Source organism: Sceloporus undulatus, chromosome 3 (genome assembly GCF_019175285.1).
Source record: "Sceloporus undulatus isolate JIND9_A2432 ecotype Alabama chromosome 3, SceUnd_v1.1, whole genome shotgun sequence".
NCBI classification, from domain to species: Eukaryota; Metazoa; Chordata; class Lepidosauria; order Squamata; family Phrynosomatidae; genus Sceloporus; species Sceloporus undulatus.
In genome coordinates, this window is record NC_056524.1 from 196,839,338 (window position 1) to 196,856,884 (window position 17,547).

Genomic DNA, 17,547 nt, shown 5'->3' on the forward strand with positions numbered 1-17,547 from the left:
CCCCCTAGTCTTTCTTCATCTCACTCAAGCTCCTTTGGCAGGGCATTTGACCTACCAAATTGGCGGGGTAATGATGATAATAACAATATTTTTTAAAAAAATAAATAATAGAGGTTTTATTTGTTGTCAAACATTCTTTATTCAACTACAGTATCATAAATAGCCTTCAAGGAAGTTCTAGATTTATTTCCTATACCGTTATTTCAGTCTTTGTCCACCAGTGAAACCAGGAGGCTCTACACAGATTTCACAGGGTGTCTCATGTTCACCCATCCCAGAGCTGCTTTGATTCAACAAGAAGCCTGCCTACAGGATCCTTTGGATGGTCGCACCTTCAGAAGAAGCGTCGCATCCCTGGAAGAGAAATACAAACAAACTAAGAGGGCTGGCTCATCAGTAACCATCCCCCAGCTTCATCCCAACAGACATGTCCACCCGCTTCTGTCGGTGACTTCATCCCCAAACTTCTGCCTGCCAACATCCACCGGCTTCAATCCACAAGTATCCACCAGTTCATCAAATTCACTCTGTGTCTGGAAGGTAGCTTCCGGTACCTTCTGAACACTTGTCCCCAGTCACGCCTGCACCAGATCCGGACTTCCGTCAGAGCCTGGATGCATTCACAGACACACATGCATTCACCTCGACCACATTCTCTGCCTCACATTCAAACATGCATCCACCAGCTTCATCACATTCACTTTGTGTCTGGAAGGGAGCTTCCGCCACCTTCTGAACACGTGGCATCCACAGATTCGGACTTCCGTCAGAACCTGAAGTGCACACATACACACAAGCATTCACACATATGAACGCTGGCTCTCAGACACTCTTCTTTCACTCCCAGACACGCCCCAGCTTCAACCCACAAATATCCACCAAGCTTCCGTCAACAGGCTTCTACCGGGTCTGTCGCCCAACGCCAGCCAGTGTTATGTCAAGGAACTACACTGGCTTCGGATCCCTAGACCCAGCTCCTGCTTAGCAAGTCACTAGGGACTTGCTTTCTCATGCTCATCTGCCAGTTGGCCTCCTCTGCTTGCCATACATCCTGGTCTGTGGGCTGGACTGTTCTGAAGCCTGCCAAGCAATGCAAGTCCTCTTTAGCCATGGTCTCTGTGATGTCACAAAGAAATTGAACACAAGCCTCAAGGATTGGCTGAGCACTAGTGAGGTCAACAGTCCCACAGACTCAAGGGTTTTACAATGTCTCTTTGATATGCAGCACAGATAGGGTTGCCATAAGTCAGGACTTCCAAATGGGGACAAATGTAGGACAACATTTTCAAATGTAGGACACATTTTAATAAATGGAGGACATGTGAAAAAAATTGATGATTTTTTAAAAATGTTAATATAAAAGCATGTTTCTTAGGCATGATCAAAATGGAGGACATTTTGAAATTTGACAGAAGAGGACATGTCCTGGAAAAGGAGGAGAATGTCTGGTCACCTTGTCTCTGGTCCAAAATACACTGCAGAAATAAAACATAGCTGGACTGAAATGCCCAGAGTTCCTCACCAAAGCTGCATCCACACTGAGGAAATAATCCAGTTCAAGAGTGACTTAACTGTCCTGGGTTAGTGCTGGGGAATGCTGGGAATTGTAGTACATTGTGGCCCCAGAGCTATCTTTGACAGGGAGTCACATAACTGCAGTGCCTAGAATTCCTCCCCAGGTGCATCCACACTGAGGAAATGGTCCAGTTTGAGACTGCTCAGTGCTGGGGAATCCTGGGAATTGTAGTCTATTGTGGCCTCAGAGCCATCTCTGACAGAGAAGTCTCAATGTCTCCCAAACACTAGCATTCCCAGGATTCCCTACCATTGAGTTAAAGCAGTCTCAAAGTGGGTTATTACTCCTACAGAGTGTGAGAGAGATAGAAAGGCTAGGGACTGGATTCATTCATTAACTCACAAAAGGAGGATATCTGTGTCTAAAACACACTGCTTTGACTGCCAGGGCTCAGTGCTATGGAATCCTGGGAATTGTAGTTTATTGTGGCACCAGAGCTCTCTGACAGAGAAGGCCAAATGCCTCACAGACACCAGAATTGCAGAGCATTGAGCCCTGGCAGTCAAAGTTAGAAAAAATACACAGGGGCAAAATAAATATTGAAAATGGCCACGCACCCCCTCCTCCTCATCATCATCCTCGCCTCGGTGCCAAAGGAAATGGCCCTCTCCCCACTGCTGCCTTGCTGGGACTGGTCCACGTGGGGAGGGGACCAAATAGAGGAGGCGCTCCTCTTCCTGAGTCTGGCAACAATTGTTGCCAACAAGCCTCAAAGATAATTCCCCAAATGTTTGGCCAAAACTCACCAAATCCTCCCCATATCTCATCAAATATTCAGTCAAAAACCCTGGAAAGTCCCTGTAATGTTAATATGGCAATAAAACGTAGCCCTAATTGAATAAAAATAACTGGAACTTATTTCAACTCTCAAAATTACCATTAAAACCAATCACCAAAATCACACCAAAGGCTCTGAAATGTACCCATTTTGGTGTGAAAGTCACCAGATTGGCAACACGAAAACCCAGGACAAACCTGAGTCAAGGAGGAAACCATGCAGGGATGCCCCCTAGTGGTTAAAAACTGGGAATGTCCCACCAGCAGGAGGGTTATGGCAACCCTAGATTGTTAATGGTGGCTGGCTACAAGGAGCACACAACTCCCTTGTTGCAAAAGCTCCACTGGCTGCCTGTCCTTTTCTGGACCCAATTCAACATGTTGGTGATGAGCTATAAAGCCCTATATGGACCCAGGTTATTTAAAGGGCTGTGTTCTCCCATAGGAATCTGCCTGTGTTTTTAGATCTTCTGAAGAGGCCCTTCTCTGTCTTATCACCTTCACAGGTACCTTAGGCAGTAAGACAAAATAGGGTCTTCTTAATGGCTGCTCCTGAGCACTGGAAATCCCTTCCCAGAGAGGTTAGGTTCTTGGAACCCACGGGCAAGCAGATGCCGAACAAAAACCCTGAAGTCAATTTCTGGCTTTGAAAAATTGATATATTTTGAGGTTAGGCAGCACAGGAGGAGGACTACTACTTATTTAAAAGGTGAATGGTTGTTTCTAGTGACTTCAAGGAGAGGCAAATCACTCTTCTTCTTCTTTAATTTGGACAGAAAATAAACAGTCCTGGAGGAGTCAAGAGCTGCAAAAACAGCCTTGGGGAGGTCAGACATAACCCCAGGGTTGGATTTTCAGCTATAAGGATTAAAATAAAATAAATAAATAAGCAGACTCACATAAAGCCAGATGTTCAGAAGTACTCCCAGAGACAGGGTTGTCAGATGAACTAAGAGACAGGACTCCTTTCCCTATAATGGTTGTATAGCATGAGTAGCTTGTACATCAGTCTTATTTCACTTAGCCACTTTACTCAGGGAGAGGTAGCCTGGAAGAGATAAATCTCTTAAGATTGCTTTCAAAGCTTACATAGGCCCCATTCATACTGGCCTAAAAGACATGGAGGGAACTGGGATGATCCGGATGCCCCTCCCCCGAATCGCTCCGTTAGCAAGTGCCCACTACAAATTGAAATCGAATGCATTTTGACAGAAATGGAATACGTTCTGTAGATTGGCCGCTGCCAATCAAGCTATCGTCATGGTGACGTTTGCAGGGCATCGGGGGAAGTGTCCTCCCTTTTTAAAGAGCCAGGCACAGGGGTTTCAGCGGTTGAAGCAGGGAGAGAGATGCCTCTCTCTCTCTCTTTTTTTTTATAAACCTGTGGGCTTTTGGGTCAGATCTGCCCCTGTCCCAGGCAGAGGATGGGATTACCATGCATTTTTTAAAATGTTTTTAAAAGCAACATTAGCTTTCCCTTTGCTTCCCTTGCTGTATCTGCTCAAGAAGACAAATCATTCGCATATTTGCTCAAAAAAAATTGGTAAAAATGTAACATTGATTGTTTGCAACATTTGTAGCTTCTCCCTCTGCAGAAAGCAAGTGCAAGCCTGGCTCCATCTGCCTCTGGAATATAAACCATGCGCATGTTCGCTCAAAAAAAATTGTTAAAAATGAAACATACATTCTGGAATATAAACAATGCGCATGTTCGCTCAAAAATAATTTCCTCCTGCAAGGGAAGGAATGCCCAGCGACAGAGGGCTTTGGGCAGGGGATGCAGGGAAAAGAGGCTCCTAAAGAATGCCTTTCCTTGCTCCCTTCTTCCCAGGGCTCTTTCCTCCTCCCCCTCCCCTCCGATGAGGGGAGGAAATGCCTTGCCCTTTGCTCACCCTCTGACCTAAAATCCCTCCCTCAATTTGCCTCGATCGTGATCGAGGCCAAAGTTCTCATTCCCAGGACCTGGGGTTTTTAAAAAGAAACGGTATTTGCCATTTAACACGGAACGGGTGTGCAAGCCCCGGATTCGCTTATGTGAGATTCGGGGTGAGTAGGAACTTCACGTGATTGAATCGGTTTCAGAACCGATTTTTTTTGTAATGTGAATGGGCCCATAGAAGCTAAGCACAATTCATTTGGAAGGGAGTTTCAGATACTTTAAGCCCTGTCTTCTGCCTACTAACCTAATTGATCTTACTGGTAGATAAAAGCTGGACCTCCAAAGCTGATCTTAACAGATAGGCAGGATCATATAGGTGAGGACATCCCATTAAATAATCATCTGGTCCCTAACCATTAGGAGCACCAAGGTTAACACCAGCAGTTTGAAATGATCCCAGAAATGTCCTAGGGATCAGTGCAAAATTAGTGACTGCAACATTCTGGCCCCATCAATATGGTGATAGCTATATTTTAATGTTGTTAAAGTTTCTGGACTCTTTTCTAAAGCAGCCCCAGACATGGCACTTTACACTTACAGTATCTATCTTTGAGAGACCTAATGAATGAGCAACCAAAGCCTGGCCAACTGCTCTACATAAGGTGTTCCTAGTCAACTTACTGCAGTCGATCCAGGAGCACCACCAGGGAAGGGCATCAATAGTGCAGTGTGGGTAGTGTGGACTGCACCAGGTGATGCCCTAAGTGTGGGTGACACCACTGCTCCCTAAAAATTTGTCTTTTGGCAGAAACAGGATCTGGCATTCACTTGTGTCCCTTTAAAATGTTGAAGAGATGGTGTGAGTGGGACTAGGCTCAGTGGAAGGAGAAAAGAGAGGTCCCAATTACCTTTTGTTTTAGTTTTAATTTTTTTAAAAATAAATAAATTATTTTATAATTTTATTTGAAAACATCACATTTTACCAAATCTCCACTTTAACCACATGATACTACATACATGTAAATACATCTAGGCTATGCATGTGTGGGTGGGGCAGGCGTGGCCGGCTGCATCCTGAGTCTCTAGCTTAGGAAACTGACTCCTCGTGAGTAACAAACTTGTACAGGCGAGGGTGCTTGCAACAGGAACTTTAATAATGCCCAGTCAACACAACTTGCAACTTCTCACAAACATAAACTTTCAACCACCTCCGGTCTGGCCCCTGGGGAGTCTCCTCTCACATCCCCTCTGCCCTTCAGCTGGATCCTTGTGACTTGCCGCCGACCTTCGGCGTTCCCTTCGGTATTTCTCCAGCGGCTCCCCCTCGGCCTTCTCTATTCCCTTTGGTTTTGGGCCTTGTTCCCAACACTCACCCTTCGGGTCCCACCACTCGCCTTCCAGACTACCTCTTTCCTGCTGCCTCCAATCTCCTTCTCCAGGGTAAACAAAGTCTCTTTCCAGTCTGGGGTTTCTTAGTTGGTTCTCCTTGTGTAGCCCCAGTTGCTGCACCCCGTGTCTCCCTTGAAGGGAAACAGGTATAGCCTTTCGTCGAGGGTTGTGGGTTACCTGGGCTGTCCCTTCCCCGACCGCCACTCCCCGACCCCCTCCTCCGCACGCCTCTCCTCCTGACTACTTATAACCCCCTGGGGCCACACCTCTTCTTCTGGCTCCTCCCCCAACTCCTCCTCCTTCTCCTGTGCCACCTGACCCTCTTCACCCCTCCCAACTCCCTCAGCTGCCCCTGCTTTACTACAGCATCGTATTGTAAAAGGTATAATTTTAATTTTGTTAGTTGTTTATGTCACAATTGTTACCATTACATTCAGTGATGATTATTATGATTGATGAGTAACGTTAGTACAAAAACATTACTAAGGGTTCTGTATGGTTTGGTATAGGAGGAGGTCAGTGATGGTGTGTGACACCAACCCTAATGATGCCACAGCCACCAGGTGACCCCATCCATCAAGCAAGATGTACCCCAATCCAGCTGCATATCTCTGTCTGGGTTAGGTGATTTCTCAGCCTGTGAAAGCAGAGTCTTATTAGGTTTTAGGCCCTCTTCCATCCTGATACTACTTTCACATGTCCATCCAAGAGTTCCACATTTTCCCTAAGATTAATAGGTGGAAGGAAGAAGCAGAGCAGCATGTAGTCAGTTTACCAAGTTTGGTCCAAGAACCAACATGTTATAACTGGATACATTCACATGGAGGGATGTGGAAGCTGTGGGAACTTGTTTAATTTAATGGGGACATGCCTAGTTCTCTTCCCCCTTCCCCCTGCTTCTCATAGCACCACAGAGTGTTTAGTGTTGACTACTTTGGAACATTATTGTAATAAACATTGTTGTTAGGATAACTTTGAGCAAGGTGGGTGAGGAGAGAAACTACCCTGTATTATTATTATGGAGATTTGTCTTGTCTTACCTGTTTATGTGTTTATCTCAAGAAGGTGATTTAGCTGACATTTGGGATTCTGCAGAACTAAGACAAATAAAAGCAATCTGGTCTGAACATTTTTTTTTATAATAGAAGTAATTAACTATTCATATATATTTATTTTTAATGTTAAAATTATTCTGGGTTTTGCACATTTATTCCTGTTTTTGCCTAGTTTGATATACTAGCCATAAATTCAGTCCATTTATATTGTCAAGGAACTGATCCTTCTGCAGCAACAAAAAAGTGTGAGCAATCAGTGAAACAGACCTCTGAAACAACTGAGCTGAATGAAGCAACAACATCACTCACCCCCAAAACATGTATTTATGTAAATAAATATTTTAAATATGTATTGTGTCTGATACATCAGGGCTGGGATTAAAGTCAATTCTTCCTTGCTCCCTGTGTTATTCTTCTGTCTTACTTAACCAACCCCCGATGTGCCTTTTAAAAGTGGATACAGTGGTCTGGAGAGCTAAAAAAATGCTATCCTGCCCCTCCATGTTGTACATCTCTCCTACCTTCCTCCTTTTCCCCAGGCCAGGGCTTGAAAGGCTCACCACAGCAGATAGCTTCTTGTTTCTCTTCTTGTTTGCACAACACACAAGGCCTGGGCTTCCTCTAAAATACAAGGGAGCTCCCCAGGAGCAGACAGTCATTGAGTCATATGCCCAGTTGAGGCCTCTCCATTATTATTATTATTATCATTATTATTATGCTTTATTTATATAGCACTGTAGATTTAAACAGCGTTGTACATACAAACAATAAAATGGATAAAATAAACCTGCCCATGGCGTACAATCTAAGCTAGAGCAGTTTAAACTCCATACCCTCCAACCTTTCACAGAAAAAGATAGCAAATTTATTAGTAAAGAAATATATACAAGCCAGGGGAGGCAACCTAAACCTACTGAGCAGGGCTAGCATCCATCCACTTTGTCTTCTCCTCTCTGCTGAATTAACTGAGTGCAAACTACTTTTGCACTCTGAACTCACTTTGCTGTAATTGAAGTAAGCTGAAGACAAAGAGAGAAAGTGGGAGGAGAAGAAGCTGGGACATTTTTAAAAGTAGCTGAAAAAGTGGGAAGGCAGACAGTTAACCCTAACCGAGACTTTCCCTGCCAAATCAGAACAACTGGAGAGTCTCAAAACTCTTTCAAGCCACCTATTGGCATTGTTTACAACATTTTCAACCTCAGTGAGTTGAAAATTAAATAGGTAAATAAATCAGTAATTAATTACTTTATTCCAAGTTCTGATTTGCTCAGGACTTTTCTTCTTATAGTACAATATAACCACAGTTAATCTGATCTGAGAAGACTGTTCTTGTGGGTTTTTTTGTTGTTGTTACATTCAGGAAAGATTGCTTGCAGCCAGGGGAACTGAACAGAGCTACTCCCCCTTTCTTGAATCGCACATTGTGTGTTTAGTAGCTTCATGAATGCAGAAAATCAACAGGTGCAGCTTTCCCAATATCTGCAGCATGGGGAAAGCGTGCATTAGCTACTGAGTTGTTTAGGAAAGAAGTAAGTACTCTCTTATCCTGAGACTGTAAACAGACTGGAATCAGATAACTATCAGGAGCTATAAAACAACTGCTAGAAAGGATGATCTGTGTATCCCAATTCAGCCCAATATCACAGCTTCTTACTACTGTACACAGCATAATACCCTCATCCTGATATTTGAAAATGGAAGCTGGTTGTCCACTTATCAGCTGGGGACTATAAGCACAGCAAAAGAGCAATTTCTCCCATTCATTTTGTGTGCATAAGATATATAAGATATATATCTTGGCACAGGTCTTTTCAAACAATAAGTGGAATACAACAGTTATCCAGTGCACTGGTGCAAGGGAAATCCCATTTCCCTCTTCCCCACTATTCTTCACTATACCCCTGAGGTTTGGGAACTGCAAACTGCCTCTGCACATTTCTCCTGAATGTCTATATAGCCTTTGCCCCACATCTCAGGCATTTTCTGGGGGGTCTCTGGAGACAGATTGTGTGGAAATCATAGGTGTCTGTAGCAAGCAATAGGAGTTGGGCATTTCCACTTTAATGGACAGCACTTAGTATCCATATCAACTGTCCAATTTTACTGGGACAATACCAAATAATCTTGTGTCATTCCACTTGTTCAGTTGCTTTAAAATATTCCAGTTTCTTTTCTCCTCCTTCCACTTTCCCTCTTTGTTCTAATTTTACTTCAGTTGCTGCAAACTGAGTTCAAAGTGCAAAAGTAGTCTGCACTCAGTTAATTCAGCAGAGGAGAAAGGTCAGGAGGGCGTGGTATCTTGCCTTTTCAGGAGGCTCAGGCAAAAGCAAACTGCTAGACTAGAGCGTCTCCTAATTTGTGTGTTCTTCTTTGTTAATAACTTTTGCCATCTTCACTACACTAAGATATTGCTTGGCCACACATCTGAAATTTCATTTGTGAAATGTTGGGCATAATTCTTCAGGGGAAGGTGTGAACTAGCCTGAAGCTGCAGAATGTGAATTGTTTTATAGATGTTAGATGCTCTGGGAGCATAAAGCAACCATCTTGTTTTAAAAGTTAAATTATTTAGAGTAAATGTTCCAATTGTGTTCTTATTTACTTCTATAGTACCAATCACATACATGACACATGGAGGAATACAAGACAAATACCAGCCCTGCGGAGTTCGCAGTATAAAATCTGATATGACGGAAAACAGAAGAAGGAACATAAAGTAGAGGCAGAGGTAAAAGCATAGATTCCATGTGTATCTTTGTGTGTGTGTAACTAGGAAGTCATTGATCCTGTTATTGAGGAAGAACTAAATATAAATACTGACTGACAAAATATGCAGATTGGCACCTCCATAGCCAAATATTTAATTAAACTATATCAATATTTGTTTAAATGATCTGAAATGAGATGTTTACCTGGACTTGATAACAGTTTCATGTTATTCTTTGGGAGGCGGTACAACTCAGTGGTATGGCATATGCTTTGGAAGCAGAAGGCTGGCTGAAAGAGATCCTGAAGAACATTGCTGTATTAGCATTGATATACCAAGAGAGTGGCTACATGCAAAAGAGGACATAACGTCTGCCTCTCTGGCAGTTGTGCAGAAGAGGGAATTTCAGCAATTTAAGTTTGCAGATGCTGATCTGCCATGAGGCAGCTTCCCACATTCTATTCTCCATATGCATCTTGAAACATTGTGGCTGCTACAGCCACAGACAAGAACCTATCCAGAGCTGTGTGCCAAGTCAGAATTAAAGCATACAGAACTGCATTCTAGGTGGATGTCACATAGGATTATCTTCTGTCCAGACCCTGGACAACAGGCTAGGCACCAAAAACATTTCTATGTTTTTCAACAATTTTGAATACTGTCAGGGTTGAACTGTTATGATAGTAATCTTCTAAATGTCAGTCTTTAATTGAAGGTTAAGGGAATCTGTATTCATATCTTTAAAGAAAATCTTGCTAACAGTTGGCAGCCGACAATTTTTCCAAGCCCTGACTGTTTTCAACGGGATAGGGTAGGAATTTATATTTGAGTTGCAATGCATTTTGTTGTGCGTTATTGTAAACATGTTTATTCTGGATTTAATCCTAAAATAAATTCATGAAGTCTACTTCCTAGTAAGCATATGGAGGATAGCAATCGTGTAGCCTGATCTTATGAATACTTAGAATCTTGTCCAGCTGTGGATCTAGTCAGTCTGCATAGGCTTGGAACATTTAAACACTGGTTTTAAGATCACCAAAGGAGTGAGAAACGAGAGCCATAGTCTCTTATGTATTTTCTTTTCTGGAGAAGAAATTTTCAAAGACACAGAACCTAGTGTAGATTTCATTTGGAACTGGTTGAGGAAAACCTCTAAGCCTAGAATTATAAAGGTATAAAGAGAGAGGAGGGGGAAAGTCCCGAATAAACCTTTCAAAATATCTTTCACCATCTCTTTTGAAGAAGGAAGGTATTTTTCCTTCACAGCTATGCAGGGACACATCATAAAACACCTTTTGATCAACACAGGGTGTCAGAAGAGGGGAAAATAGCCTCATAGACATCTTTCAGGGGACTTTTAGAGAAACGCTAACATATTTTTTTCATACAAAAGCTGAAATTTGGCCTTGGTATAATAAGAAAAGAGGACGGGTAAATGGAGGGCTGTGTTATGAGCTCTTGCAGCTGATGAGTCACCGACTGAGTGGGCTTGCAGGTCTGCAGCTGTGAATACTGCAACAACAGAGTGTCTCCTGTCTCTATAGGAGAAAATGGAAAATCATTATTTTTTTCAGGATAAAATTTCCAAAGACAACAGCCACTTTTATGGGGATTGTCATGGGAGGTCTTCCAATAGGGTTTCTGTTCCTTCTTCTGTATTTTAACATCTCATCCATTTATTATACGGTAAATAAACCACAGTTTATGGGCTTCCGAGGGGTCTTCCAAACACATCTGTGCTGTAATAGAATGCTTGATAGAATCCCAAACCTCAGATTTCACTGAATAATCAAATTAAGTGTCTCAGTATCAGTGAAGAGATGGTATTTGAAAATTATGTGAGACTTGTACAAATAGACCTTTTCATTTGCTAAATTGACATTTATATTTATGTGCAAATAGTTTTTGCAAACTGAACTGTAATGAATGCTGCTTGAAGCCAAATCCATTACATCTCAAGCTTTATTGAGGCTAGCGATATCTCAGAAATTGTAAACAAATGACACCATGAAAAGTGCAATTATGTGTAGCAGTCATGGCTGCTGCAGATTGATCCACACTGCGTTTATGCAGTTTTTAAAGTGATCACCCACCCACCTCTGTGTAGCATGATATCTGTAGACTTAACTACTATCCTTTAGCTTAGTCTGTTTTTTCACTGTCTCCTTTAGAATGATTTGACTATTTGTCTGCCTTCAATTAATTGTGGTGGCTAAAATGAGGTTCTGATCTTACAAATTAATGTATTGTCTCAGCATTCTATGGTGTGTCATAACAGTGGTGTAGGATTATGCTGGCCTTATGCAAAACATCTGGCGAACAGCCTGAGCATTATAGACTAATTCTACGTGCTCCTGCATATGGAAAGAATTTGCTGCCACCTATCAGTGGCAACAAGACAATGCATCATGTTCTATAAAAATGTTCCTCGGGCACTCAAGCTTAGCATTTTATAGTTGTTAAACTGCAAAAGGCTTGCCTATCAGTACTACACCCACATTGCCCATTTTCAAAATCCCTAATGAAGTCATTACTTTATTTAAAGCAGCCACTGCCAAATGATTCCGCTAGCAACTTGTTTCCAGAAAAGCAATCTAAAATGGACACAAGGGTAAGAGAAATAAGATTGCCAATAGATTCTAACTGTCTTTTAAATGCTCCAAATGTTTTAGCTTTGACCAGCAGCAAGAGGCTAGTGAAGGATCAGACAGGAATATGATATGGCTGCATTTCCATAATGGAAAGTAATCTTCAACTTGATATCTAAGAAATGAACAAATGACATTATTTGCTGTTGTGAGACCCTGTTTTTAAGCACAATGCTGCTGAGGAATCCTTACTGGACTGCCATTGCTTTGGCTGAATCTACACTGTAGAATTAATGCAGTTTGACAGTGCTGTTACTGCCATGTTTCAGCAGAGAGCTCTGCTGCCACAACAAACTACAAATCTTGGGATTCCGTAGGATGAAGCCATAGCAGTTAAAGTGGTGTCAAACTGCATTAATTCTGCAGTATAGCAGCAGCCTCTGAAGAGAATTCTGGATTAAACATTGTTCATAATTGTCCACTATTACCAGGGACAAAATGTAGGACAAATTCAAGACCAAACTGTAGGACAACTGCAGGACAAAACTCAGCCCAAAATGTAGGACATTTAAGGTCCTCCCTTTTTCTTAAATGTCCTACATTTTGGGCTGAATTTTGTCCTGCAGTTGTCCTACAGTTTGGTCTCAAATTTGTTCCACATTTTGTCCCTGGTAATAGTGGACAATTATGGCAACCCTATAATCATGTAGAATATATGTGGGTAACTGTTACTGTCCAAATATCCTTGGCTTACAGTTCCCAGCAGCCTAGCTAGCATAGCCAATTGTGAGGTATCAGACCAATTGCAGCCCAAAAGATTTGGAGGGCTGTGATTGACTGTCCCAGTGTGGGATTGAACCAGTTCACTTTGCTCTTCATGATCAGACAGAAACATTACCTTATGGATCCACAGTGATGAGGAGGGATATAGGATTTACTTTTGAGAGAGTTCATATGTTCAAGGCAAGTATCTCTTTCAGTGGTATCTATGAGTGTATTGAAAACTGGGTTTAAGAAGATTTCATGAAAGAATTAGAAAAGATTGTAAAGAGCAAAGATATATAATTGAACATGAAAGTTAGAACCGTACAAGCCATTGTATTCCCTATTACCATATATGGCTGCGAGAGCTGGACAGTTAAGAAAGTGGATAAGGGAAAAAGCAATTCATCTGAGATGTGGTGCTGGAAAAGAGTGCTAAGTGTTCCATGGACAGCCAAAAGGACAAACAAATGGGTCCTAGAACAGACTGAGCCAGAAATCTCCCTAGAAGCAAAGATGATTAAACTGAGGCTGTTGTACTTTGGTCACATCATGAGAAGAAATGACTCACTGGAAAAAAACCCCCAATAATGATTCTTAATCTTTCTTGTGTCACAACAAACTACAAATCCCAGGATTTCATAGCACTAAGCCATGGCAGTTAAAGCGGTGTTCAACTGCATTAATTCTTCAGTGTGGCAGAGCAGTCCGTGTTTAATGAAAGAAAGTCAGTTTCAAACCATGGTTCACATTAATTGCATATCAGGCTTCATATGAAATATTAAACTGCTGGATGCATGAGAGGGAGGCACTCCTTCATGTATGTACTTCACCAGAAAGGCAGGAGTGTATAGTTCTCTCATAGCTACACCAGAGGAAGAAAGGGGATCACGTGAACTTGAGGGAAGGATAGGCTCGTTCTCTTAATGCGAAACCATGGTTTGGTGTCTGAATACAATCAGTGAATGGGTATCCTATGCTGAACCATAATTCTAGGACACATCTGTAACACAATGCCTTGCATTCTCATTTATTAACATCTCTGGACAGAGAGAAGAATGGGCAAAAAACCAATGTAGTATAGAATGTTTCTCTTGCATCTACATGCCAAAAAACTTGTCTTTTTTCTTAAGGAGCAAAATATCTTTGGGCCAGTACATACTGGCCCTGAAGGATGCCCTCGTCACATGTGAGGGGCGCCTCATTCACACGTCCCTTGCACATGATGAGGGTGTCCTCACTGTATGGTGTTGAATAGACAGCGCGCGCAGCGATGATGTCACTGTCGCGCGGCATCCGAATGAAGCCGCACAGCAGCAACGTACTCACATTGCTCTAAGCTATCTGAATTGACACAAAAAGGAGCTGCTTTTTAGTGGTCCTTTTTTTGCGTAGCAGCGGCGAGCAATTTGGTTGTTGTGATGCTGCTATGCAGCAACGAGGCAGCTCCTGGCTGCCTCTTCCTGGCGCTCTGTACTGCGCCTTTGACTGGCTCTGTTTCTTAGTCATTAGATAATTATAGTTTGCCCTCCATGTCAACCATCCACAACTTGATTTTTTTTAATTCCAAAAAGCAAACCTTGGTTTTGGCATTTTATATATTCACATAGTTTATTTTATCTAAGATATGCAGATGACACCATAATACTAGCAGAAAACCTCTCAGACTTGGAACAACTACTAAGAAAGATTAAGGAAGAAAGTGCAAAGGCAGGCTTACTGTTGAACATAAAGAAAACTAAAATAATGACTACAGAGAATCTATACAAATTCAAACTAAATTCAAACTAGACAATGAAGAAATCGAAATAGTAAAAGAGTTTTCATACCTGGGATCAAAAATTGATAGCAACAGGAATTTCAGCCAGGAAATTAGAAGAAGATTAAGAATCTGGAGAGCGGTTATGAAAGAACTAGAAAATATCCTAAAATGCAAAGATATACAACTGAGCACAAAAGTTAGAATCATACAAGCTATACCATGTGTGGATGTGAGAGCTGGACAATTAAGAAACAAGATTTGAGATGTGGTGCTGCTGGAGAAGAGTGCTGAGGATTCTGTGGACAGCCAAAAAGACAAACAAGTGGGTCCTAGAGTAGATCAAGCCAGAAATCTCCCTGGAAGCCAAGATGACAAAAGTCAGGAGATTATTGCATTCACTTTAAAGTGACTTATCCCTGACAGGATAAAGTCGCCTTTCATTTTAAAAGCGAGTGTTATTGCACTCAGCCACGGCTGGGCGAGTTCAACCCGTCTGCAGATCAGATCCCAGTCGTGCAAGCTCCTGTTTTTGAAAAGCAGTGTTGTCAATAAGCCTCGAATATATTCCCTGGAATGTTTTACCAAAATTCAAAATCCTGCAAATTCCCCAATATTTACTGGAATATTCAATCAAAATCCCCGGAAAGAAATAAATTAAATTCCCTGGAAATTGGCAACGCTGTTGGAAAGTCACTGAATAAGCGTGTCTGGGATCTGAGCTGCAGACAGGTTGCACTCGCCCTGCTGTGGCTGAGTGCAATAACACCCATTTTAAAAATTAAAGGTGACTTTATCCTGTTAGGGATAAGTCGCTTTAAAGTGAATGCAATAATCTCCTCAGGCTGTCATACTTTGGGCACATTATGAGAAAGCATAACTGATTGAAAAAAAATAATGCCAGGAAAGGTGGAGGGAAGCAGAAAAAGAGGAAGATGCATGCTAAATGGATGGAGGACTTTATCATACATCAAGAGGATTTTACACGTCGACCTATGTGCTTCCATCCCAAAAATGGTTAAAGTGCTGGTATCGCACAAAAGCAAGGCCATTTGCTATTGGTTATCACACACAGAGCACAACAAGGGGTTAAAATCACATTAAAGTGGGTCCAATGCGGATTTGGCTATCAAAAAGAGACAAACAAATCCCAATTGCCAGTGTAGAAATACCTTTTCTTAGCATGCTAAAAACTGTCATTTCCACAAGTGCCCCCGCCCCAATGATCCAGGGAGGGAAAGGGAGGGGAGGGGCTCAGAGGAAGGTGTTTCAGGGGAAGGCACACAAGAGAGAGAGAGAGAAAGGAGGGGCCTGGGTCCATAAGCCTGTCTGATTCCATGCTCTCTCCAGGACATGTCCTCCATTTCTCCCTCCTGTCCAGGTAATCGGTATGACTGCAGGAACTATACGTAACATTGGAGAATAGGGAGTCTTGGAGATGTCTCATCCACAGGGTCATCATGGGTTGAGATTGACTTGAGGGTGGTTAACAACAACAACAAACATATTATTTTATATTTTACTCAATTTTACTACCACATTGTATATAACAGGACTTGAGCACCCATGGATTTTGGTATCCATTGGGGTGGGATGGTCTAACTAAAATCTGTCAATAAATAGTGAAAACAAAAGAATGGCCCACAGATTGGAAATGCTCAATTTACATCCCACTGCTCAAGAAAGGCAACGGAAGTAACCATAAGACTATTGTATTAATTTTTCATGCAAGCAATATGATGCTCAAAATTTTATAACAAAGACATATATGGAGGGAGAAATTCCAGATGTCAAAGATGGGCTCAGGAAAGGAAGAGGCACTAGTGAGCCTCTTCTGGATCCATTCCAGAATCCCCACAGATACAAAAATCCATGGATGCTAGAGTCCACGTTGTCCCCAATGGCGGTGCGGCGGACAATGAACCTTCAATGGCAGCATGTTCACATGGCTGCTCTGCCATTAGGGACAGCCCCTGTTGTCTCATGCCCACAGCCATACTGTTGTTAGGAACGAGACTCATTGTCCCTAATGGTGGCGTGGCCACGTGCTTGCACCACCACTAGTGGCAACAAGGACTGTCCCTAATGGTGGTGCAGGCACATGCGTGCGTCATCTTTGGGGACAACATGGGCTTGCATTTCGTGGATGGTTGAGTACAATACGGAGGGCGGATTGTATATAAAAGTTGTTTTACTCAAAAATATTTGTGCATAATCAACACAAGTTCAACTTCTTGAGGCAGGTAAGGAAAGAAAAGAGTACAGCGCGCCCGCGCCATACGCGAGCGTGCCATACGCGGCTTGAGCATACGCGCTCAAGCTGCGGGGCGCGCGCGGGGTGGAAGGAGCAGCGCGTCCCATTCAATTGAATGGGCGTGTGTGCCCGTTATCTGACGGATCTCATCCGGCAGGTCGTTCCAGAGTTTGGGGGCGACAGCAGAGAACGCCCTCTGGGAGGTTGCCGCAAGCCTAGATTTTAGAGGCTGCAGTAAGTTCCTCCCAGAGGACCGGAGAGCGCGGGGAGGATTGTACGGGAGGAGGCGGTCTCTAAGATAGTTTGGACCCAAGCCATTTAGGGCTTTAAAGGTGATAACCAACACCTTGTACTGGGCCCGGAAGCTGATAGGCAGCCAGTGGAGGGACCTCAAAACCGGAGTAATGTGGTCCCTCCTAGATGTACCTGACACAAGCCTGGCTGCCATGTTTTGAACCAGCTGTAATTTCCGAGTCAAGCACAGGGGTAGCCCCATGTAGAGTGCATTACAGAAATCAAGGCATGAGGTTACCAGTGCGTGCACAACCGTCTCGAGATCCCTTACTTCCAGAAAAGGGCGCAGCTGGCGTATCAGCTGAAGCTGATAACAGGCACTCCTGACCGTCGCATTTACCTGATTTGTCATCAGGAGCGACGAGTCAAGGAGCACCCCCAGACTGCGAACACAGTCGCTGGAGGAGAGTGTGACCCCATCCAGGACTGGAGGTTGCAACCCAATTCTTGGTTTCGGGGCCGCTACCATGAGCACCTCTGTCTTGTCTGGATTCAGTTTCAATCTGT

At 42.9% G+C, this 17,547-nt stretch overlaps 1 long non-coding RNA gene across 1 annotated transcript; it reads right to left on the reverse strand.

The window, feature by feature from the left end:
- Positions 1-157: 157 nt before the first annotated feature.
- On the reverse strand, positions 158-10,328 carry LOC121926091. Its single transcript, XR_006102973.1, has 5 exons — positions 9,589-10,328; positions 7,198-7,297; positions 6,662-6,718; positions 3,253-3,401; positions 158-354 (listed from the first exon to the last, which is right to left on the reverse strand). It is a non-coding gene; the product is annotated as an uncharacterized LOC121926091 (long non-coding RNA).
- Between the last annotated feature and the right edge of the window lie 7,219 nt (positions 10,329-17,547).